The sequence below is a fragment of the Tauraco erythrolophus genome, chromosome 12 (genome assembly GCF_009769465.1).
Source record: "Tauraco erythrolophus isolate bTauEry1 chromosome 12, bTauEry1.pri, whole genome shotgun sequence".
NCBI lineage: Eukaryota > Metazoa > Chordata > Aves > Musophagiformes > Musophagidae > Tauraco > Tauraco erythrolophus.
In genome coordinates, this window is record NC_141476.1 from 3,792,975 (window position 1) to 3,819,526 (window position 26,552).

Genomic DNA, 26,552 nt, shown 5'->3' on the forward strand with positions numbered 1-26,552 from the left:
GTACTGGTTGCTCCTCAGTGTACAGAGGGTGACACGCAGGCAGAAGACAAGAGTGTTGACTCTTCCCATCTCAGTGCTTTTCCTCTCGGGAGGTCGCGCACCCCAGGGCTATCACACGAGATGCCTTCATGGTGTTTCATTTCCTAGACTTACTTTCTTGGCTTTATGGAAAACCATTTAGAGACACACAAGAAGCAGCTATTTCGATGTCTTTGAGAAGATGCATGCCATGCTGATGAATCTGTTTCCTTTTCGCGTAGTGCTCGGTAAGTCCAACTAAAAGCAACGTGTGGTCTCAGTAAACATTTATAGTGCTGCGGACCTATAGGACCATTTGTACGCAAAAATAACAAATCTGCTGGTTTAAATGTTTGCAAAAAGTAAACAGGGAGGGTTTTACCTGAGCACAACTCGCCTTTCCCCATCTTTCTGTTACAGTACAGCTTCACAGTGGGTTTTTCTTTCACAGAAAGGTTATAATGGACATGTAAGACAGAGGTACCAAAACACACTCCACCATTCTTATTACTGTTAGGAGAGGGAAAAACATATTTTCTTAGCATAGACTGTGCTTTAGGAATAGCTATTGATTTCTTTATTGCTTTTCTGCTTATTACTAAGTAATGATTCTTGTATAATGGGATTATGGAAACCACTGAACCTTGATAAGATTTCTAAATATTTTTGACAGATTATTTATAAATAAGAATCAAAAGAAAATAGGTTCTCACAATGCAGAACGATATCCACAGAAGTGATATAATAAAGAACAAATGTTTCTGACCTTCTATCCCCTCCCAGGGTTCAGCTGCCAGCAATTGGAGGCCAGGTTCTCATATAGCATTGCTGCACAACCCTGGCTCAGGTTTCCAAGGAAATTACTGGCTTGAGAGAAAGAGCCATGGGATCATACAGAGCAGAGCCATGAAGATCACAGAATCACAGAATGGTTTGGGTTGGAAGGGACCTTAAAGATCATCTCGTTCCAACGCCCCTGCCATGGGCAGGGACACCCTCCACTAGATCAGGTTGCTTGAAGCGTCATCTAACCTGGCCTTGAACACTTCCAGGGATGGGGCAGCCACAACTTCTTTGGGCAACCTGTTCCAGTGCCTCACCACCTTCAGAGGGAAGAATTTCTTTAGATCCAATCTAAATCTACCCTCTTTCAGTTTAAAGCTATTACTCCTTGTCCTATCACTACATGCCCTTATGAAAAGATGGAAGAGGTAACACTGCAGGCAGAGGTAGAGTAATTGAGATGGGAATAGTCAGCAGCTCAAGGACCCAAAGGGAAAAACACTGAGATGAAAAGATGCAAGATCCTGAAGGAAAAAAGCAAAGGGCAGAAAACAGCAAGTCACCAACACTGAGAATGAGCCTCTTCCAACAAATAACTCACTGTGTCCCATCCCCACTTGGCTCACCTCTGCCTGGCCAACAGGGATCATCTGGGTGCCTTCCTGGAGGTGGCGAACACACAAGATTTAACCTAGCAGCCTGTCAGTCCCAGCTCTGCTGTGGGAATTGAACAGTGAATTCCTGCCTCAGACTCTCAGGTTGTGTAGAACCTTCTCGCTGTCTCTGTGCACAGCAAGAGGTGCCCAAATGGACCTATGGAGGGAGGGTTATGTTTTTTTAAGCCCTAATGAAAGTTTGTTTCCCTACTTATTCTATTTCCCTCCTCATATACAGATATCCTAAAAAAAAAAAAAGATTTAAGAAATTCTGAACATGCTCAAACCTATACTTGAATATTTTTAAGAGATGAGTGGTATCTAAGAGGATAATTGGTTGTTAATGATGACAGTGAGAAGAAGAAAGGAGTTTTTGGAAACAGCTACAAACCCAGAAGTGGCACTGGGAATGACGGAGATCAATCATCTGGATGCACAGCAGTTCAGTATAACCTATAAAGCCATCAGTGATTTGGATCAAGTACTAGATGTGTGTTCTGCTTCTGAAAGGCTCTGGAAAGGACTACCTAAGAGGAGGAGAGCAGGGATGTGGCAAACCAGCCACATATGGCAGTGTGTGTGGTGACCTCCCACAGCAGTGGCTCACCCAGAGCAAAGGGGGTAACTTCCCCACTTGTCTTTCAGCATTTTATTCTTAAAACTCAAAACAGCAGATTGTTAAAATTCAAACTCAAACTTTTACTCTAAATAAGGAGCGATGAGGGAAATTATTACTGAAAAACAAAACAAAAAAACCCACAAAACCTTCAGAAAATACCTTCCTAGCCCCTTTTTAGTCTGAAATAGTGAAAAGCAGATGTGACAAGCAGTCCCAGATCAGCGGCTTGCTCCATTAATGCATAACTGGGAACCAGGTGGTCCTGGCAGGACTGGGAGGTTGGTGCTCTGCCCTGCCCCACCAGTATGCACAAAAGCCCTCAGGATCAGGGACGTCTCAGGACAGGCTCAACTGTCCCCACTTATTCACACCCATAACCCCCATGCATAATTAAGAGAAGAGAATTACAACCTACATCATCCATGAGAAGAAATATTAAAATATTTTAAATGGCTTTTTGAAAGAGCTACAACGTTGGTAAAAGTTTGTAAGTCAGATGAAAATATTTATAATAATATTTATAACTTCTCATTTCTGTAATTGCAATACCCAAGTGCCAAATTTGCTTCACGTTTTCAGTCCACTAGTGCATGAATTATGCTCATTAATCTTCTATCTAAGAGCTTTATTACTGTTTGTTAGATGGGAATTGCTACCATAAAGATGCCATAAATTAGGGTAGTGCAATGGTTGAGAATTGTAGCTTGTACTGGGTCGAAGTGTCATATTTGACACCAAAGCATCTATGTTACACTGTCTGGACCCTTTTTTTATCAGATGTATATTAAACCTGTAGTATTACATATAATACAGTCATGTCGGAAATGTGGGACAGTGTTTTCTCACTGAAAGTGACACACAAACAGTTGTAGTTGTCAGCAATGAGTTTACCAAAACCAGATATATCTGGAAAAATATCTGTAACTACTTTTTAACTGAAGTCAGCAAGAGATGATACTACGTTTGTGTTTCAGTGATTTCACTCCTAGGAGTGGTCTCAGGAACTTTTCTCAGAGGCACACATGCGTGTAGAAACCATCAACTCTGGCATTTTTTCCTCTGCTATATGTATTCAATACAATGAATTACAAGTCTCTTAACTTGACATTTCAGTGATAAAAGATCATAGTACAAGAGCTATAAACTAATTCTTTCTCAAAACGGTTAAGTATTTCTACTTTTATTCTGAAATATCTCTTATCCAGAAAGAGTTTCAGGCTACACAATTGCAAAAATCAAGTATTCCCTAGCCCTTAAAAACTACTGATCTGTGCCTGTTTATTTTCTCAAGAAAAAAACCTATAATTGGTACTTTTCTGAGGCCAATCCTAAATCAAGTCATCCCTAGAGCATTATTTAACAACAGTGGTAGCAGAATTATGCATACTTCCCTTCTTTGTATGTAAATGGTTAGAGAGATTCAGCAATTTATATTATGGTCTCCATTGTGGTCCCCTGGCACGATACTTTTTTTTTCATCATGAAGAATAGGTTAACTTTCATATTTCCTACTTCGTGTTCTAATTTCATAGCACAACCTTAGTATGAATTCATTACATGAATTTTCCTCTTGCCTATTTTTTCACTGATCATTATAATTCATCCGAACACGACATTTAACTGAAATTTGCTTGTATTGGAAGAATGATTTACACTCACCCTGAAAAGCTTGGTATATTGTGAAAGCCATGGTTAAAAAACTGATTAACTGAGACTTACAAGGAAGGGTCTGTTCCTTAGACTAATTTATGGGATAGCAATGACAACATGATCTTTATCCATTTCATACTGTTGCAGTACCAGTTTCTAATATGCTTGAAGCTTCAGGGATTTTATTCTTCAATAAATCTTAAGTTTTTTGAAAGATTGTGTTCTGAGTTCTAATCATGAGATTTGATAGCTGGTTTGATTACTCTGCCTGGCTGTGGTGATCGCATGGAAGGTCCGGTGATGAGACTGGTACATCTTCAGGTAGATGTTACTGAAAGTGCTACACCTATTTATGTCTTCTCCTTGAAAAATGTGAACTGGACACATTTATTCAAGGAAAAGGCATAAATGGACAATAAAATCAAAAGAAATATTGTTTCAGTAACTACAGAAGATCAGCTTTTAAAAGTAACATGTCTAACAGAGAGAAATACCGTTTTCTGCTGGCAATCTTGTTCTTGCAGTTTTCAAGGACAAAATTCAAACAATTCATCTACAGATTTTAGTCATTAATCAAGAGAGACATGACTTTGTAGAAGACATGGTCTAGACATTGACAATCTTCTTCCAGTTCACACAATGATGAAACAGTAGATTTAAAAATACGTAAGCTGCATCCTTCAGAAATAAAACTTGTCTAAACCAACCGTTTGGTGTTTCAGGCCAGGTAATCTTTATGTTATCCATGCTAGAAATATGCACACTCTGTTTACCTGTGCTTACCCTCAACTACCAAACAGGATTCCTGCTCACCCCACTCAACTGTACTGATTTGAGCATATCTGATGACCTCACCACCAGCCATAACGATTTCAATTTCGGGATCAGATCTACTATAAAACACAAAGAGATTTGTCATCCATTTATTTTGAAAACGTTTTTCTTCCATCTGCTGTACAGAACACTTGCCCCAGTTCGAACCAATTTATCTTTCTCATTACTTTAAGAGTAAGAAAAACTGTGGTTTTCTTGTATTGCTTAAATAACACCAAACTTAGTGCTACTACTTATGAAAAAAGCCCACTATCAGCGGAAGATTGAACAGAAGGTGATGGATAAGCGTCACATAATTTGGAATGGTTAAAGCCTGAATGTCTCAGTCATCTTATCTAGAAATACAGAGCCAGTACATAACCTGCATAACTAGCACCAATATCCAACACTATTTTATAAATTATGAATGATCAGTTATGGTCATCTTAAAACCATGTGAAATAAAAGCCCAGTGACAGTTGAGTAGGTCATTATTAGCACCTAGTGCCTTACAACAGATATAAAACACACTCTGCCAAACTACCTCCAATTCAAGACAAAAGAGCTCCAAAAACTTTCAGTTACAGAAGCAAGCTTGCATTGTATACAGAGATGGCACAGATCTAGGAATGGCTCAGAGCAGCCAGGCTCGGTGAGCCTGTCCCTCACCCCGACCCATGCCACAGGGTGCAGATCTGAAGTTGCCCAATTGGGTCAGAAGTGTAGGAAACATGTTTATCCAGGGCTAGAGGAATAAAGCTTCTCTAGAAATGTTACCGCCCCATGAAAAAAACTATTGTGTTTGCTGGCTTGACATGGTCTGAAGAACATCAAGAATGAGTAGGGTAGCAGGAGAAAATTGAATCAGAGATACAGATGGAAAAGGATTACATAAATTTTATCAGCTATAAAATTATATCAACATATAAGCATCAATATATAAAATAAAACCTCCTCAATAGCTTCTTAAGAATTAGATTTTGGGTCAGAGCTACAGCAGAGAAAGATGAGAGTAAGTGATCCTGGAAGAAAAGATGGGAAGAGGAAAATCCAGAAAGCTACACCAGCTGAGGTGAAGGATGACAGTGTCACAGACTTTCTACCAGGCCACTGATGAGAAAAGGACAGGACTGGATTACATCGAAATTAAAATTAGGGCCAGAAAAACCTTTGGCATTACGTTCTTCAGTTACAGAGATGAGCCCATGACAGATTTTAAACTGTAGTTTTTATATATTCAATATGTATTTAGTTATTTAAATATAATTATGTGATGCCAAAGATGTTTTCTCATTCTTTTATATCTCCTTTTGAAACTAACAGTAGATTTCAGAACAGCACTCTTTATGAAATACGATATTAAATATGCTACCTGAATATGTGATCACCAGATACTTATTTTGATTTTGGACTGAAGCGTTTCAAAATGAGATCCAGTTATATCTGTTAACCAGAGAATGCTTTCTGACACAGTTGATTTCCCAGGAGAATTTTGATCAGTTGAAAATGAATTTAGCATATACATAATTAGAAAGTAAGAATTCATCTTGTCAAATCGTGTTGATAAAAAAAAACAACCACAAAACAAAACTAAAAAAAACCAACCCGGCCTTAGAAAAAAGCCAGCCACTCACCCAAAACTGCCTTCTGAATCCACCTATTTACACAGATTTTAAAACATCTTCTACAGACATTCAATGCCCTCTCACTTATGGCATGACAAGTGGTTTGCAGATCTTTTGAGAAGATCGAAGAATATAACAGGTGTCAAAACTGACTCCAATGGAGCTACACTGATGTACATCAATAACTTCAATTTTCTACTTTTACGCACGGCCAGGAGAACACAGGCGACCCACACCATAACTGAAGTCTGCTCCTTGAATGACCAGGAGCAAAGAAAATGCCTGAAAGTAAAAACATTGTCACAACTAGTTAGAAATCTTGCCAGCAATTTTCTTTTTTACCAAGGTTGCAAGCTTTAGCAGGTTTTTGTGAGTTAGGATGTCATCAGTGACTCAGAATATCAGGGTTCATAACCATAGTACTTCTCATTATTATTTTTACAACAGGCCTATAGAGCTGCTTTGGTTTCTAACAAAGACATTCAGGAAAATTTCCCTTCATAAAAAATACATTAATTATTATGTTATAATACCTGTGATACTTTCTTGAACTACAAAAAGAGTCTCTTGAGAATAACATTCGTTATGATGAGAGAATTTTAGGGCCAACTTCAGGTCATCTTCTATTATTTGATCAGGTCTGACAGAGTGCAATCAGCTCATCTTCAGCAGATGTACATCATTTCAATTATTCCTTTGATTTTCTAATATAGGAAGATGTAAGCAACACACATAGTTCCATAGCACTTTCATTTCTCTTCCTACCTTTGAGTGGCTTTCTATTTTTTTCATCCTTGAAAAAATTCCATTAATAATTACTAAACCCCAAAGACATCCAAAGCTTAAATTAAAAATATCTTTGAACCAAAAATCATATTGATATGTATTACTGTTATTTAAAAAATATTAAAAATCCATGTTTCAACCTGAGTTGAAATAGTGTTATTAAAGTCAGAAATGTCTTGATCACTTGCAATAAATTTTGTGTATATACGGGGAGACATTTCCAATTTCGGAACCAAATGAACAAAGTTAAACTCCTCAGTAGAAATCAGCTGAGTTTTGACCTTGTTAATGAAATACCAAAAAAATCCCGAACATTAGAAAACTTTTTTAAAAAAGTATAAAAGCTCATTGCAGTAATAAGAAGGGCTGGCTCAATGTTACAGTCAGTGAAAGAATATAAATTTGTACTTCGGATCAAATATTATGTAGTATACTAAAAATTCATCCTCAAGATGAGATAATCCTTGAAATACACACTTGAAGCTACAGCTTAGTTCAAAGCAGGATGTTATAGCGGCCATCACATTGTACAACCCTGTCCTCTCCAGTTAGAAAACACCCATTCTGCCTATCCTTCCCATTAAGGGAAAGTTGAGAGAATTTTCAAGAATATTTCAAGTCTCAGCTTCACAATGTCAAGTATTTGTTATTTTAATGCAGTTTATTTATATTTAATTTTATTATATCTTTAGAGCCTGATCAAAGTTAAATAAAAAATAAACAAGTGGTGCATAGGAGCCAATTACTGCTCTTCAAAGACCTGTTAAAGTTCTGCAACACTTCTAGTTATTGCAAGGTAATCAAAGTTACCATAACATTTCAAAATTGTTTATAATTTTGAGTCACTTAAACAGGACAGGATATAATAGTAGCACTTTATACCAAACAACAGCATGCAGGTGCTGGTCAGGATAGGTGCTGACAACTCAACGTACCGTGGAATTCAGATGTTTACCAGCTAACACCATTAATTTGCTTCTTGTCCTGACAAGATTAAAAATAAATTTGCAGTGCAAAAATTAATTACTATAGGAAACCCCAGAGGCACAAACTAAAGACCCCACACATCACTGAAACAATAAATGAAGACCTAAGTAGATAACATAGATTGCCATTACTAAACCAGCAATGTAACCGTTGTCTAAATGTTCAGGAGAACATATTTGACAGGAGGATGTTGGGTAGAATGTGATCATGGCATACAAAACCATACAAAAAGAATCACAGAATCATAAAGGTAACAGTTAAGGAATATGTAGAACTGCTATTCCTTGTTCTCGCAGTGTTAGAACTGGGTTGTAACTGGTGAATCAAGTAGAACTAGTGTAGGACAATATAACTATCGATTTCAGAAAATACTGACTTCAACAGGATTATAATATTACCTGACAGATGCTTTCTCATAAGAATCCTATTAAATGCATAGTATAATTACAGTTATTTTCTCTAGTATTCAAAATTACATTAATTTCTTTATAAAAAGTGGAATACATCCTGAAGTCCATTTAATAAAATTTCTTTCTTCTAAATAACTACCTAAGTCTTAGACCAGCAGAATCTTTCCTAGATACATCTAAAATAAACTACAAATTTTTTCATTGTCTTCTTAGAAATACAGAGAATTATATGCATATAACATACAATTTTTATTCTTTTTTTTCCCACCTTTTTGGTGGTAAAAAGGAGGATTGATAATTTGGTATTGCTGTGGTAGGCACACTTTCAAATTTTTTGGTTTTGTATATGGTAAATGGTAAATTAAGATAGTGGTCTTGATGTTAATTATATATACACTGTAAAATGACACACTGCAGGTATTTATCTCTACAGATTCTTGTCTACTACAGGTATACAAAGATTACCTCCACTAGCCCGAGATAAATTTTACTGAGATGGTGACATAATACAACTTTGGATTTTTCAGAGTCAACTCATTCTGCTATGGTCAAACTAAATTTCAATTGCAAGAAGTTTGGTTAAGAGTGTATCATTGTTAACAGCAAAGAAACCCACAAAGTTTGCTTGTTAGTATTAGATTTTGCGATGGGAATAAAACTAAATTAAAATATTTTATTATCCAATGATAAATACTAAATTAACAGCTCAATTTGTTACTCAAACATAACTTTATTTTATCTTCCAGCCTGCTATCAAATTCTAACGGGTATCGATTTTGATGATGATGTAAAACTAGAAAAACTGCAAATGAGTCTCACAATAAAAAACATATTGGAGATTCCTAGAATAAATTTAATAGGCTCAAAATAATCCACACATGCTTGAGGTTTGAGGTTTTTTTTCTGATGAAATGTCAATCTGTAATCATTGCAATACTAACATTTGTGAAACAAACTCTGCAAATATGTTACTAGATATGCAGGCATTTATCTGTAGTGTATGTACCGTACAAATTAGCACCTACCCATTTTTTTGCCCCTAATGTTTTTGCAGTGTGAAATATTTAACACCACCTTATTGTAATGACTGTATTTTTTTGAGGGAGTCTTTCATCAGGAAAAACTATTGAAATAACTACAGAAGAACCTGTGCAACTGGTACAGCAGAACAAAGAGCTGTTATGGATTCTATGAATTTCTATGGTGCAAAAGCTGGATATTACAGTATAATCTGCAACAGCATCTCCATCGAATCAAATTCTAAGCAGCAGACTATGAGTTTACACATATCCCTGACAAAAGCAGCAATGAGTAAAGTGAGCCAGGTCAGAAGTAGCCATCAACTGAATTTCTCCAACTCCTAACAAGCTTTGCACGGATTTTTGTCGAGCTTTTTCTTGCTCCAAAATCAGAAGGGTGTTCTGCTCTCAATTCAACTATGCTTGCCAGAAAGTAAATGCGCCTCTGTTACTCCGAGACTACGCCCACATGGTGCACTGAGACAGTGAAAAATAAGCAGTCTTGTTCACCTCTATGCCCAAGGGCTTTGACCATCTGGGTTTCAGGGAGAGAAACAGCACCTTCTTCTCAGCTCCTAGTGGAAAAGACACAGAGCCACTTCTGGTGCACACGTGAAAAAGATTCCTGTTAGAAGGAACCAGTATCTGTCTTGCACTAAGTCTTCCTTAGCTAATGATTATTATTTACAGCTGTTTCAAGACATTACCTGACTAGAAGCTTATCAAAAATAAAACATTATGGGTTGCAGTTAGAGGGCAATTATTAACTGCTCAGCACTGGACCTCAGGACTGTGGTCTTCATTTTTAATATCTTCCCTTCTCGTTTCAAGAACAAATTATTAAAGAGAGGAACTTCCAAGACCGTTCAATTATTGCTCCTACAACACACCTTTTACACTCGTCATCATAAAAATTTCATCCTTTCCCAATTTGCTACATGCTGATGTAAAGATTTACAGCAGCGATTCCATAATAGAGATATTAGTAGAGAGCTACAAAGACATCATTTCAGTAACTGAATGATTCATGCTTTACATACTATTTTCAACAAAAAAAAAGATTCCATTTTTAATTTTTTTTCAGTGTACTTACTTTAGAAAAGTGCCATAATCCATATGCTGAATGTTCGTAAGACAAAACATAAACACTATAATAGTTTCATAATTTCAAGCATGTTTACACATTTGGAGAGAAATATTTCTAGCAACCAGTAAAAAAGTTGGTATGTTTAAAATTATAATATTTCTACTAAAATTAAAGTTCTAAAACATTCTGCAAGAGAGAGAATAAAACTAATGTTGGGTCAGAGAAAAATATTTCAGCTGTTCCAAGGTTTTACTTCAGTATGTAATATATTATTATGGGTTTATACTTTAAATAAAAAGAGTTCCAGAACATATATGGACTGTTTTTGTCTAGAAAACGCTAGAAACACTTATTCTGACACTCTAATTTTTGCATTATGTATTTGTCAAAATAAATGCTCCCTTTCAAGAATTCCATTTCTTTCTTGATGAAACACTTCGTTAAAACATCCCGAATCAGGTTTACACCCAATCTTCTAACTATGACACTGAAGTATTTGAAATTTCCTTTCAAATGGGTTTCTAACTACCACATCAAAAAGAATGCTGCAGAGGTAAGAATAATACCTAGCAGAACATTTTCTATCATTTCTCACACAACGCAACAATCGGAAAGCAGGTTACGTTTTCCTGTCAGTACTTGCACAATGATCAATCAGTACTTGCACAGGACTCACAGAGGAGCCAGTTTTGCTCCTTTGATAGCACTGAACAGCATCTTGTGCCATGTAAGGACATCCACTGATAACAGCTGGATGATTTGTGGGGTAAGGGACCCCAGCACAAACAAAAGGCAGAAGAATTTGATCCATTGGAATAACTGAAATACAGCTCGAGCTGGTAAATAAGGAAAACAAATATATTGTGAAGACCAACAGAATTACAGAGGCTGTAAGGAGCCCCGGTTTTGGTTGCTCTCTCTGGACAAAGCAGGTACAATCTCTTCGCCATCTTACAGAACCCATCTCACTCGTTTACCCCGGATCTAGCAGATGGAGAAACCATATAAAAGCTGCATATAAACCTTCCTCTTTAGATGAACAGTACCTCCAGAGCTGAATAAAATGTTTGAAAAAGACATAGCACGGCTTTAAGGGGCAAGTGCAGGAGCAAGTTTCAGAAGCTAATGGCTTATAAGCCTTTTGCCTTAAAACAGCCTTTAAGAACAAGATATTAAAATGCCTTTTAAGTCTTGCTAACATGCATGATTTAAAAAACTTTCCTGCATTTTCCTTCTGTTTTCATCATAGATCATGCTCATTTTACACATCGCTGGGCAGATTTACAACTCATAAAAATCAACATCATACTGTTGAGAGTAAGGAAAGTGCGACGATATATACCAGCTACGTGTCTGGTGCTTGGTCTTCAAAAGAGCTCAATTTTCTTCTCTATCATTCTCTTTCCATTTCATGTGACTTTTCACATGTTATTCTGTTTTCTGGTGAATAGGAAACTTAAAATGGATCCTAAATAGCCTAATTTATTCTGCTGAGTGTATTCTTCTTCTTTGGCCAAAAATAATATTTGCATGGAAATGTCCTAGTTTTCTTGAAGTCTTTGCTGAAGCATTCTGTGAAACAGAGAAAGAAACTCACCAGTATTCAAAACTCCAGTGATGTTGCACATTAAAAAATTATATGTGCTGATCAATAAAGTGTGAAAGGGCTGATGAAACAGACTGCATTTTTCTGGGACAGTAATTTTGCTCCATGAATTATTTATAAGGACTATGAAGCAGAAGCAAAAAAGTCGAAAGCGTACAGCTTACCTTATCACTCATAATCTTGCAAACAGCCACAATGAAACCATAATCATTTGCTACATGCTGGGACATCAAAGAACAATGTAATATTGTGGCATGTAAAAATGTATTATAATATATTAAAGAAATTAGTCCCTGGTGAGTTTCTAAGTATCTGCTTCTTTCCTAAGAGAGTGCTACCATTTTTGCTGACAAAATGAGAGAGTTTCTTCAGACAGAGCTGCCTTGCCAAAGCATCAAGGATAAAGTTTAAGGTAAAATGTAAAAGGTTGACTTTGCAGATGATTTCAGACTTGTGGGAGGCAAAGAAAGGTGAGCTAGAAAATTACTTCCCAGAAGTTGTGAAGCAAATGGCTATAGCTCTTAGAATTATTATTTATATATGATGGAAACTGTTACAGAGAACAAAATTAAAACAGTTTATCAGTATTTGGACTTGGCTTATATTTTTTGTAATAATTTGCTTATATATTTCCTGTAATAAGAGGGAAAGCTGGAGACAGTACTCAGACTGCACATTGTTAATACATTTCCCTCTTTGTTACAGTATCTCGAGTAAAAATTACAATCTGTCAAATGCTAAAGACTTATCTGAAGCACTTGGGTTGATTAAATTTTGGTACCTTTCTTAGATATAAGAAAGAAATTCTTTACATTGAGAGTGGTGAGGTACTGGAACAGGTTGCCCAGAGAAGTTGTGGCTGCCCCATCCCTGGAAGTGTTCAAGGCCAGGTTGGATGAGGCTTTGGGCAACCTGGTGTAGTGGAGGGTGTCTCTGCCCATGGCAGGGGGGTTGGAAGTAGATGATCTTTGAGGTCCCTTCCAACCCAAACCATTCTATGATTCTATGATTCTACCTATGTTGCCTGTGTGTTTTTTTTTGTTTCCCAACAGTTCTCAGGTCAGAGCTTCCTAGATATGTGGGGTTTTTTTATTTATTTCTGACTTCAAGCTAAAGGGACTGCTGCATATCCTAAATATAAACACAAAAAGTTCCCACAAGTATATATAAATATTTATTTTTACATACAAACATACAATGGGCTAGGTGAACCAAAAAAATCTGGTAATACTACTGTATCAGCTTTACAGCTGGGAATACTTTACTATCGATCATTTTTCAATCAAGAGATGTAACTATGACAATGCCAAAATCGTGCGTTGATTAATAAGTGCACTGATTCTGGCAACTGTGTTGCTTTAGAAACTCTGAAAACACCAAAAATACTGAAACATTCAGATTTACTATTTTCTAAATAAAATGCTTGAACTAATTAAAATGTGTCTGGGTTTGCAAGGACATCTACTGTATTTTATTAAATAAGCTGGCATAGGGAAAAAGAAAGCTGTCATACTCCATGCTAATGCTTCATTCTGGATCAAGAATACAGTTTGAATGCAAGTTTGACTGCTTGAATTTCAATTCACTATTTATAAAACTCATTAAAATTATTTTTTTTCTACTACATGCCTATGTAAAAGGTTTGAAAAAATGGAGATGATATAAAGATGATACAGCTCCATAATTTGACAGCCAAACATAACAAGTATTTGGACCCATACTTTAAATATGGGTTAATCTATGAACAACAAATGTTTGCTGGAACAGTATTACCTCTATGCACTGTTCAGAGATTTGTCATTGTCATACATATTCACACACAACTTACTGCAATAATCTCACTAGAGTCAATAAATGAACCGGGTCATAAAGAAAAGACAAATAAAAGCTTAAGTTGTATGACTAAAAAGCTGGATTGACTGAAAAAACATATTTCACTTCCTTCATGTTGCAGCATCACAAACAGAAGTCCAAAAAATTCACGTCTTTGGTTCAAAATAGGTAAAAGGAAAAAAGAAGGAAAAATGTTAGGCAAAAGCCCATCCTGGATTAAGGAAGACAGAGTTAAAACTCAGTCAACTGGAGAAGAACTGGGCTTGGCCCCAGTCTGAATAGTCCAGTGGGAAAGACATAAAACACAGTTATTTTAAGAAGAGGCTTAAACTCCTCTGGCACACGCAACAGGTCCTTTCATCCCTTTGGATCTCATTTTTAAACTCGGACCTATCTAATGAAAATACACTAAAAAAACTAAGATAAAAAGCTGCCCAAACACCTGAGTCTCTGTCCTTGGTATCTCATAAGACATTGTACAACAGTCATAATACCTTGCATGTTTCCAGATCCTAGATTACAGGTATTGCAGCCACAGCTGTTAGAGAGACACTTGCCCACATCTTGCAATGGTACCAAATTTAGAGACACTTGGGCTTCAAATGGGAGCACGAGCCTATAGCAGAAATATTCACAGAAGGAAATGTAGCACTTATTTTATTCTCTGACATTTTAGTTTTGTCTTGTCTCATAATGTTGTCAGTGAACTGCCTGTAATCAGAAGAGACTAATTAAGATCACCTAGGAAGTACCAAGTGCAAGTACTGCCCTACTCTGCTGAGCTGTAAAGTCAAGACAGCTACCTAATTTACTCTTTTGGTGTAACAGTAAATTTTTTCTCATTAACTTTAGAAACTTAAGTTTTTCTTCTTATTATTTTTCACAGTGAACTTTTATTTTTGTGGATGCTCAAATTTTCACTGCAGACACCTCTTTCTGTTGGCAAGGGTATAGCTTCAAACACACCCCAATGGAAATAATAGCACTCAAAAGTTGATTATAGCAACTGCTATGGAAAACTCTTCTCCAACATATTGTTCAAGATCATCAATCAAATCTGAGACTAGAATAATATCATGCTTAACCTTTCCTTTTCATTTTTTGCCTTTCAGGCAATGTTGTTTGCAGGAGAACTCCCAGTGTCATTTCAATAGGGGCTGTCAGCCTGGGAACAAAGGCAGATTTCTGCCAAAATGTACATGCTGATACTGCCTTCTTTCTTCAAGATCACTCTTGAAAAGTTGCTAAGAGTTGCAACTGAAGTTGCTGAAGGTTTCCATTATGCATTGATATGCACGACAATGAAATTGGTCTCATGACAACTCAATGTCACAGCACATGAACACGCCATAAATATTTCCAGTACACTGAATCAGAAAAAAAGTATTTCTCCTGAGAAATACATTTCTGAAGACAAGAGCAAGTAATTCTAAAGTAATCCCTATTTAAGTTTCAAAAATAAGTACAATATTACAAAAAGCCACTAGCCACATCCATGAAAAACGTGGGCTTGTACATCTTCAACAGCAAAACGATCCTTATCATGTGCTAATAATCTGACAGGCCATATAACAAAAGCCAAACCGTTCATTTAGTTGTGTGACAAAACCAGTAAGTTTTAGCTGAAATAAGATAAATCTGTGAAAAAAAGCTTTAAATGCTGCTTCAAAGATTTTTAGTACATACATCCATCAGTTAGTTGAAATTTTAAAATCCCCTATTGTTTTCTTGCCTGCTACTGGGTTATCTTCTTTTTGTTTGTTTGTTTGATAGTTTATTTGGGTTTTTTGCACTCACTCTTTAATTCTAAACAGATATCTAACATTCATAGAAGAGTTTGTGGAATGTGTCTCTACACTTTTTAAAACCTAAGAGACAGTACTCTTATTCCACAGGAGAATTCAGTGTCAATGAGAAGGCAGGACTACAAATATATGTTTTTAATCAATGCTGTAACATATGCTTTTTCATCCCAATCAATTGAACTCTGTCAGTGTTATGCCCAGCTTGGTGTTTTGATTTCTGTCCTGTATTTTTCACCAAGGATCGTGAACCAGTTACTTCTAAAAAACGAGCAACATTTCCCACTGGGTACCGATAAAATGCACAGAGACATATTTTAATTGCCTATGAATATTCAGAACCTCATTATTGTTACTGGTTTATAATTATCGTATTCCCCTGACAAAAACATGCAGCACACAATAAAAAAGGCAATCCATTATAAATGTTGACATTCATGTTCAACAGTTTTCCAGGTTTTTTTTATTAACTAGTAGGCTCTTTATCTTGGCTATTAAAGTCATTTCTGGAAGGCACTTTGTTCCAAATTTAGCACAGTATATTCCCCCTGTAAAAAGAGTTACAATAGTCTTTATAGTCATTAACAGTATTATCTTTCACAGCATCTCTTACAGATTATGCAATAGCATAAAAACGTGCAATTGTATGAAAATCCACTGTAAGGCACAGAGTTTTTCCCCTGAAGCCAAGATCCATCCCTTTAGAGTTCACTGTGCCACTGGAGTTCAGACTCTGCTGCTCTGTCATAAAGTCTAAAGTTATACAGTAAGAGAGAAAAATAATTTACAAATGAGGCCGTATTTCAAGTAGTCTTGTGCATCTGAGATGCAGAGGATATGACTGTCTAAGCTGCTCTAAAACCTGAGCTTTAACCTTGGCTTTAATTGTTGCAAATTGTCAGTGTGCTGGTCGAGGCTGGGGTTGGCACCTGTAGCTGAAGCAGTTCATTCCTCCAGCCTTTACTCAGGCACGCTGCAGTTCACAGGCAGGACTGGAGGAAACAACTGATCTTCTGGGTTAAACTTGGAAAAGGATCATCAAGTCTCGTGTTCGAGAACTTCACCCAGGATACATTGGATATCTTGCATATTACACTGCAGCATGGCTAGCCAAGAAGCGTTTGCAGTCTGTGCTTTTTTAGTTGCATTTACTCGGGTTAGGCAACTGAAGATGGAGCTGAGGAAAGCATGGAGCAGTACAGATATTTAACAAAATTTAGAAAACTGATTAATGTCGCAGGCAATTCCCTGTGGTTGCTTCTAAACCAATGAAAGTTTCAAATAGACTATCACAAGTGAAAACAAAAGCTTTAAAACTTCAGAAGTTTGTTCTTTACAGAAATTTGTTCTCCTGGGACAGCAGTCACAAGGAAAAGATACAGGACTTCTTAGCAGGCTGCAGGATGCAACAGAAGCTGCAGGTACGTACCGCATTTCTACAGTAGATACAGAGCATTACTACTGTTTGGGGCATGGAGCAGAGATTTAAATGAAGCCTGATAATGTTTTACCTACAGTACAGGAATTGGGATTTCTAGAAAAGGTTTATCTGGTTTCTTATGCACAGACACGTTTTCTAGTTGTCATCTCTGAGAAGTGTTACCTGAACCATCAGGGCAGGTATCTCATCTCAGAACACTCCTGCAAAGGATGAGCAACAACAGCACCATGCTATCTCATCGTCAAATCCAGCCTATGCTCTTTTTACACTTTACCTTGACAAAGTCTTATCTATGCTGTAAGCCAAGAATACATTCATTCTGTCTTTTGTGGACTGTATTTGTGGTGTCTGTACAAATAGATTGCTTTGGCATCACCTAAAGAGACAAGGAACAGAAAGGACAAAAGCATAAAGCAAAAAATGCAGAACAAATTTAACAAAGCCAAATGCAGAGAAGGATGTACTTCTGCGTGGAGAGGACTAATGGTATCTCATTCTGACACTATTTGGTCATAATAAAGATTTGACTGACACAGCAGTTGATATGCGACCCATTTGCTTCTAAATTATCCTGTCAGCTGCAGCTATACACAAACACAAAGACATCTCTTTCAGCCGATTCTCAAAAGCTATTACTTCTCCAAAGAAATTAACAGAGAGTGTGTACACATCAGCTACAGCACAAAAAGCAGTCATCAAAGCACCTGGAGGGATGACACTTTCTCAGTGGTCTCAAATCTTTTGACTATGCCCAGTAGGCAAAATGTGTAGAAGTTAATTATAGCCTGGAACTACAACACAGGAGATTCACTGCTGCTTAAAAATATAAAAAGGAAGCAATAGGTTTGTTGTAGTAGATGTTCAGCACATCTTGCAGCGTAGCATGATCTGGATTTGTGTTTCAACATGGTTATTACAAAACCTCTGTTTACCAACAAGTGCAATGGTGTTCTTGTACAGGTATCTGTTAATGACAGCCACTGCATGCTGACACTGCTCATGCAAAAATGACACAATACTCTCCATAAAATAGAAATGCAAACTCTGGGGACTCCCTATCCACCTAAGGGCTGCCAGGTATTCTATATTAGCTCCTTTATGTCTCTGCAGGGATTACTGCCACGAAGTTGCCACAGTCACTCCTGGAAATGTTACCTTAGACCCTCTCTTCCGAAAGTGCCACCTCTGCCTTCCAGAACAGAGATACCACAGCACTTTTAGCCAGAGACATGGGATGGAAGAAGGCAGAGTTGTTGGAAAACTTGAGCATTTTCAGAGAAGTGAACTTTTACACGGTGTCCTCTGTTTTGGAAGACGGTCAGATTCCTACATGTCCTCAGTTTTGAGGAGTATGTTGAAAAAGCTTGTTACCATGAATGCACCTACTAAAAAGTTTTCTGATTTTTTTCTAAAACTGATATACTCTTCTACAGTAGCTATGCGTCGAGGTAAAAATCTTGACGCCCACACCCTTTTGACCATATCGGCACTCACTTTATTCTTAAATAACTATATACAGAGAATCTTGTCTTCAAAAGAACATTCAGAGAAAAGTATGTTTTGTTTCTATTTTCAGTATAAAGACTTGGTTAAAAAGAAGGAAAAATCAAAACTAACTAAACAAAGATGGTGAAGAAAAATGTGCTGGAAATATTTTAATTTACATATAAAACAACCCAGATGCCTCTATTGCAAACTTTAAATAGTTTAAAAAGAAGCTTTCTATTGAAAATATTTGCATTAGCCTTTCAAAATGTTAACTTGTCAGAAAGAACTTTTCAGTTTAGGTTTTCAGAGAAGCTGAAGTCAGCACTTTGGTTTACTCCAGGCTAGCAACGGTCAGGTACCCAGGGCAAGGAAAGAACTGAAAGCATTTTCTGCCCAATGAAAACTAAGGACATATCAAGCTAGCTTTTGAACAGAAACCTGTAACTTAAGGAAAAGTTCTCCTTAGAAAAGACATCTTTGGTTATGGAGGGAGTGTGTCTATGTGTGTGTGATGCAGGGAGAAGACAAGATGACTGCTAGAAAAGTTGACAGATAGCGATTAAATCAGGTTTTATATAGTGATTGAGCAGAGGTTGACCATTTGGACAGGGAGTTACAGCTCTCAACTGGGAGGTATGGACCAAGGCCTCATTCTGTAGCTGGATTTGCCAAATAGCTGAGTTCACTTAACCTTTTCCATTCTAAAATGCAAACACTTCTTTTGATGCTAAATGTGATAAAGTTTTTTTAAAAAACAAAACCAAAAACCCAACCAAAACCACAGAAGCCATACCAAGAAACCAACCCAAGAACAACAACAAAACTCAAAACCACCAAAAAACCCAAGACAAAACCAAAGCCATTTCCCACATCATCTTATCCGAAATACTTGAAGAGTTTAAAATAATAAGCAACTCTGTGATGATACTACTATGCAGCAACTGCTGTGAAATGCAAGTTTTAATGGGAACCACTAACTTGAAGCCAGAGCTGCAAAAAGCCTTCTGTTCCACCTCATGGTATGCTTGCCTCCTAGGGACGGACAGCTTGGTGTGTCCTCCCTTCAGAGATGTCTTGTGCAGGTGAGCACCATGAACAAGAAACAGGCAGAACAAGTCATCCCTCAACTATCACATCAGCAGAAATGACTGCCACAGTCAGGAACTTCCCTCTCTGGCCTCTTTCTGCACATAAACAGCACAGGGAAAGAAAATCACTCTTCTTCTGAAGTAACTGGAAAGCAGTTTTAGTAAAAACTAGAGTTAAAACTCCCTCAATGAAGCTGTGTAGATGTGGCTGCAACACTCTTACAGCTGGACAGCTCAACCCTCCTGAGGAGGAGGAGGAGCCCATCAGGTTCCAGAAGAGATGGACTCAATGACTGAGGAATATATAAAATAACGTGGAAAAATCTAAAAGCCCTGGCACTGTCTGAGGGCGAGTAAAACAGTCCCACAGCTACTGAAGTAGTCCAGAAGCTGTATTATTCTTGGATTGCTCCAGAACTTTGAGGCACGGTAATGCAGTAAGACATACTCTCAACCATACAATCCTGGTACCTCTGTAATACACGTGCACGTGTGTGTATATATGTGTATACACACACATTTCTACCCTGAGATATACAGCTTGACAGGCATTTTGAGGGCAATTTCTCTTGATGTCAGAGGAAATGGTGGTGGTGGTTCGTTTTTATCTAACAAATATTAATTCTGTAATAAAGATGTTATAATGCAGTAGTGGGTCAAAGCTGAAATGTCATATTTTTCTGTGGCACGTAAGCAATTGCTAGGGACTGAAAAATAAGCATACCAGTGCTGGAAAGTGGGGGGTTTCAGGTAATTCTTGCTAATTCTCGGTAGCTTCAGAGCTTCTTGCTGAATAAAATCACTGTTTCTCTTTGAACACTTCCATTATCAGAGGTAAAACTGGAGTAAGATACAAATAACCTTAGTACTGACCTGTGAGAAAAACTTCATTTGAGCTCCTAGACAAATAGATGGTTTCCTTAAAACACTTTTGTTTTGTTTTCAGATTTTATTTTCATAAAGTGTGATATTTATAAAATGTCTTGATTATTATGTTGGCAAGTTTCTATTACTTCGCTTAAATAAAGAAAAGTATTTTACCTCTGCAGGATCTATGCCTGCTTGCTTACCCATAACGTGTACAGTAGCAACACAAGGTGTAAAATAATTGCAACACGATGTACAATATAACTTAAGGTGCATCAAAGCATATAACATTAAAAGAAAATACTATTGGGGGCAAACCATGACAATCACTCAATAAAAGGAGTTAGTTCTGCAACATAAGAAACAGAAAAAAACGTGTATATTATTCCACTGCAGAACTTAGGATTTCAGCTGCAACATGTAAGATGGGAGTAATGGGTAGAAATGGAATTTCTATTCCACTGAAAATGAGCTGTTCCAAAATGAAATTAAGTTCACAATTTGGAAATGCTAGACATGGTTAAAGTAATATTTCTAAGATCCAAATTAGGATGCATAAGTTCAAGCAGTTTTCCCTGTAGTCTAGGTTTTGACATAAATCAGACTGTGGTCATTATTTCCAGTCCAATAAGGTAGATCAAATCCTGCCAGAATAATAAACTATCTAATGAAAAAGGATGCAGAGTCAGACAATGATCCACAAACTACTAGTGAAGCATGAATTAACACCTGAGGCATTTTATTTAACAGAAAATTGAAAATTAGCATCTGTGTGTTGTTAAAAACCGATGGTAGAGCAAGTGAAAACAGAAATATAAAGACGTATATGTGGCAAAAGGAAGAAGAAAATCCCTGTATTTTAGACAGAATTAAAATACTAATTTTTTATGTTATTTGAGCTGAGTTATACTAAACAAGAGTAAGGCAAACCATCTCATATTTCCTGAAGGAAAACAAAGAAGGAAACTTGGAGAGCAGTTTTCCCTAAAAAGATTTCTAGGAGGCAGCAATTGCAGTAGAGAATGAGGCACAGCTGAGCTCCTCTTCTAGACTCAGCAACATTAAAAGAGAATTCTGAAATTATTATAAAGTATGAAAGAGTTTCAAAACCAAGAGGCAGAATGTGTAACAGGTTACTTATCAGACCTTGAAAAGGATTCACTTTTATTTTTAACATGGATAGGAAAAGACAACAAACTACTTTTAAAAGGCAACACAATCATATGGGTAGTAGGAAATGGAATAGTGAGCACAGCTCTCTATAAAGGAGTTCATCAGAGAAATTACTGGACATTTGCATAACTTATAAGTCTGTAGTCCTTTTTGCATTTCTCTTTCCCAAGATTAGAGCGAAGTTTTAGGGTGGCTTTTTTTTTAATTTATTTATTTAGGATCAAACTAAATCCAAATCCACTGTGAAAAAGGATCCTTTTTTCCTGAGGACCATCAGATGACTACTCCAGTCAGACATTTGTATTTGCAATTATTTTATCTACGTACAATTTTCTTGCATCTCAGCAGCTTTATTTATTCATCCATCATCCAGCACCATATCACCTGCCCTCTCTTTATGCCGTTTCTGGGTTGGTACAAATATAATGACACTTGTAGTGACAATTACATTCTCTGTTATTTAGCTGCTAACTTTCTCTTTTATAAGGCAGCAAATCTCATTAAATGCTCCTTGAGCAATCAATTGATTCATTAACTGGTAATAAATGCTTTTTAAATGCAAATTAAATACCAATCTAAACCACCTATTTAAAATGCTACCAATATTTCACATGTACCAAAGTACATGATTTGTATTTCTGTGCCATATGTAAGCCCAGCTTTAAAATAAAAGCCTGTCACAGAAACACATTGAGGTGTTATTGTCCACCATGTCTTCATTATTGGTCTCACAGATAAAAACGGCTGGGTAGAGCCCTGTCACCCCTCCTAAGTGAATAAAACAAGAGGATGCTCTAAGTGAAGCACTCCATACATTGAAAACTAGAGTATAACCAAATTTTCTACAAGTCATGTTGCATGGACTACATATTAGTGTCAGTTTTGGGGGCTGCTATCACCTGTCCTGGGGGCAAGATCCTTTTAATTAAAACCTGAAGGCCTGAACATCAGCAGGAATCTCCAAAGTGAGAACTCCTACCACCCAAAAAGACCCTGTCTCCCTGCGAATGGGGAAGCAGTGAGCTTCAGATGGGGTTTGGGGGGTTCCTCCCCCACCAACCACAACGAGCACTGTGCAGAGGAGAGCTGTGCAGGAGATGTAGCATCTGCTGCCCTAAGAAATGATCCTTCCCCACAAGAAATTTATAAAAGCAGCCTTATCTCATGTGAGAGCCTGCCACGTGGGAGATGCTGGCCAAAAAGATAAATGTTAAAGGGAGTTGTATGGGAATATATAGGGTGGCTACAAATAAAGATTAAGTAGTGTACGTTAATATACTATCTGGTTTTAACTTGTAAGGATGAGAAATACTTGCTCGATGCATTTCTTGACTTTGTCAAGGTATTGGTAGTCTAACACAGTTTGAAACAACCCCTGCCAAATAAATTCCATAAAAACAAACAAAAAAGCCCAACCAGTTTCAGGACAGCCAGTGAGAAAGAATAAACGGAAGGTAGATCCTAATTAAAGTTGCACAAGTTTAGATGTGTCAGTTATTCCCCATACCTGGGAACTGGAGAGAAAGAAATAAGATCAGGATTCCATTAAAACTGACCCAGCACTGACACACTCTAAATCCAGACTAATGTACTATCTTCATTTTTTGTGACACTGATTTTATTAACATTCTCTTGTTTTCTTTTGGCTTTTGCCTAAAGCAGAGCCAAAATCTCTGGACCTTTCATAGGATTTTCCACCTTCTAAGAACAGAAATCCATGAAAAGACCAGACCTAAGGGACTTTTGTGCATTCATTTCTGTAATTCAGTTCCCATGGAGCTAGCAGAAAACAAGGCCAATGAACCATAAATGTTATGTATTGCAGCTCAACCATGTCCTACCACAAAGGATCCACACATTTCCTGGCCTGAGATGATCAGTTATCAAAGGTTAATCAACTAGTGGAACCTTTTTAAAAGCTCAGAAAGACTTGAATTAGACCTGTTAAAGTGAGTCATATAGGATTTACATGAATAATTTCTTCCCCACTAGTGATCTCATAAATTTTTTGACAATAACGTTTTTATGCTACTTTGCTACTGCTTAGATTTTCAAATAGTACACACGGAGTAAATTATTTACATTTTTTCAGCAGCTAGTGAATAATTTCATTTTGAATAACTGTGTGAATTGGCCTGCTCTGTTTTGAATGAAGGTTCTCCACGGTCTGTGCCTGAAGATGACCTCTTCAGCCATTTTATGGGGACTCACTGGGAGAATGACACCCCCTTTATGTAACTAATACAGATAATTATCTGCCTTGGAGGCCTGTGATTTCATAATTTTCTTTAAACAGATTACTGACTCGTTTGCCCCGACATTGCAAAAACCCAACCAAAATGTTAATGCAGGGAAAACAAAGACAGACTCACACTCAAAGGCAGCATCTGATGTGTCACTCCCTGAACGAAGTGTTGGCTTCAGTAGCAGCACCACCGAATCATTTCCTGACTTTAAAGGCAAAGGCAGACAACGAATGGATGAGTGCGAGACTTGAATTTTTCTTTTGTCACTTTCAAGAACAAAAATTTAACATATATAGAAGAACTTTATAGCCCACTGCTTAATATGGACGTGTCGTGCCTATGAATATAAAGGAAATAATTTTTTCAGCACAAAAAGGAAAAAAAACCCACGGTCACAGGACTTCCTAATAAATTTGTTGTTACTTCCCAGCAGCTCTGAAGCAGGTGCAAAGCATCGCTACATAACACTGATGCAGATAAACACTGGCTGACTCCCAGTTCATAAATTATCTGAATTAGTCTGGACAGTTCTAGCACATCTGGAGCATTTAGAATTTGCCCTGGAAATTACATTTTTACACCCAGACCATGTTAGTGTGTTTATTAGGTATACCTAACACACATCAATGAGAGTCAAGTATTACAGTACAGTATTTAAAGGTGAACTTGAAAAAATAACACAACCAAAAAAGGACTACCCATTTAGAATAATACAAAGTCAACTTTATATTCACTGTTAGCACAACATCACTTCTTTGTGTTATTCTAATGCTTATCAATAAATAAAACTAGATATGCAAAACCAGCTTTAGAATAGGGAGGCCGACAGTGTCCTCTGGATATCTGTCCTTAAAATAAGGCTAATACCACTGATGGCAGCAGATGGAAGAAGTAGCAACTCTCTGACCTTAATGCTTCCATTTATCTGGTTTTCCTTTCCAGCTGCTCTGTAGCTGCCTTGTGGTATCACACACAGGCCTGTCTTTCCTCACACGTGCTATAGAGAAAAAACCATAAACCACAACTACCCAACCCTTAACTGTCAGTGACGTCATTCTACATTAAAAAAATTATAATATACAATTATAAAATTATTTATTGTATAATATAAAATGTATTATATAATATATAAAATTATATCTTCTATAATATACAATATAAAATTATAAATATACAATTAAGAAAAACATAAAACCGAACAGAGTCCTCCCAATACCAGTGAGGGTTCAATGCTCCAGTGGCTCCTTTCTCTTTTTGGCCCCCTAAGGAAAACGTTACTCAAAGTCACTGCCATTGATACAAGGACTTCAGCTGCTATGGTTTTCCATGAGCGTATGCCGCTGCATATGCTGGGAATTTCCAGGAATATGTTAAAACAATACTGAATTCCTCATAGGAACACAGGAACATTAACTATATAAGATGAAATCCCAGAAGATCCTGTAGGCATACACAGGAAGAAAACTGGGATTGGAAGTTGCAGGGGAATAAGAAGAGGGTATAAATATTGGTAGATTTGAGAGTACCGTTAATTTCACAAAGTTTGCAGTTTTCCTAAACTGTGATTATGGTCTCTACTGTTATTATTTCACTTGTTCTGTCATTACTGCAGCATCTGACATAGGATAGACACAACGATCTTCAGAGACATTTCTAGCCCATTCCCACCTATCTTTTTTTTCTTCCCACTCTAGAATCAAGATAATTTTGGGGATAGTGACTACATTCTGGGCTATTTTCACTACCTCTTTCTAAAACCTTAAGTATTAGGGTACAACAAAAATTGCAGATAACAATCAGATAAATTATGGAAATGTGACATTGTATTTATTACCCTAATTATGGAAACATGCAGTTGTATTTATTACTGTAATTATATTGTTTTCATGACTTAAGTGGCTATTAGAAATAAACATCATTTTCATACTTAAGGGAGAAATCTGCTTATATTAATCAAACAACAAGCAAATGATCTCATAAAAATGGGTTAAATTATCATCCTTCACTTCGAATTAGGTTTGTTCTTCCCTATGATTAGGCTGCTCTAGGTGTTTCTGCATGCAGACGTTTTTACATTTACCTACAGCATAAGTGCATATTCTAATTGTTTTGCCATTGTCAGTTTAATACATACTAGATTGTTCAGTATATTAGTTTCTTACATCATCTGTATTTTCCTTGAATTTCAATTATTTTGCTAACATCACATAATCGGTTTCTAGTCCAGACATCAAAAATATTATATTTCATCCTGGACAAATTATCCAAAACAAAATAACCCAATAAGGAGAAGCAGACTCCAAGAGCTGCAAATATTGTTTGTCATGAAGCCTACGCTTATCAGGACATTATTTTGTTTAGCTTTTCGGAAGTAAATTTCTTTGCAAAAGCTAATGAATGTTTGCCATTATCCACATAAAAAACCCGACTTTATTTGCCAAGACAAATTACGTTGATCTCTACTGAAGGACTAAAGAGGGAGCTATTGACTAAGAATGGCTTGAATATGTCAGCAAGCATAAAGATATTCTCAGAAACCCTTTTCATCTGTTAAC